Genomic DNA, 319 nt, shown 5'->3' with positions numbered 1-319 from the left:
CAGGTAAGCCATTTGTTAATATTTATTCATTAATATTAAAGTGTGCAGTTCAAGTGCAGTTAAAATGACAGCATCAACTACCATTAATTAAGGTACTTGCCTACTAATTCTAATGCTGTGGAACATGTGCAAATATTATCTCTAATCTTTATAAACACAAATAGGAGAACATTAATCCTATCTTTATGTATGGACCTAAACCTCATATAGTTTAAAAGACTTGTCAAAACTTGTAATGCTTATAGCTACAGAGCTATAGAAAGAAAATAGAGGAGAAAACAGTAAATTGAAATGAAAAGAGAATGGAAATAAGGAAAAG

The sequence above is a fragment of the Bison bison genome, unplaced genomic scaffold (genome assembly GCF_000754665.1).
Source record: "Bison bison bison isolate TAMUID 2011002044 unplaced genomic scaffold, Bison_UMD1.0 scf7180017862974, whole genome shotgun sequence".
Lineage (NCBI taxonomy): Eukaryota > Metazoa > Chordata > Mammalia > Artiodactyla > Bovidae > Bison > Bison bison.
This window is presented reverse-complemented; position numbering follows the sequence as displayed.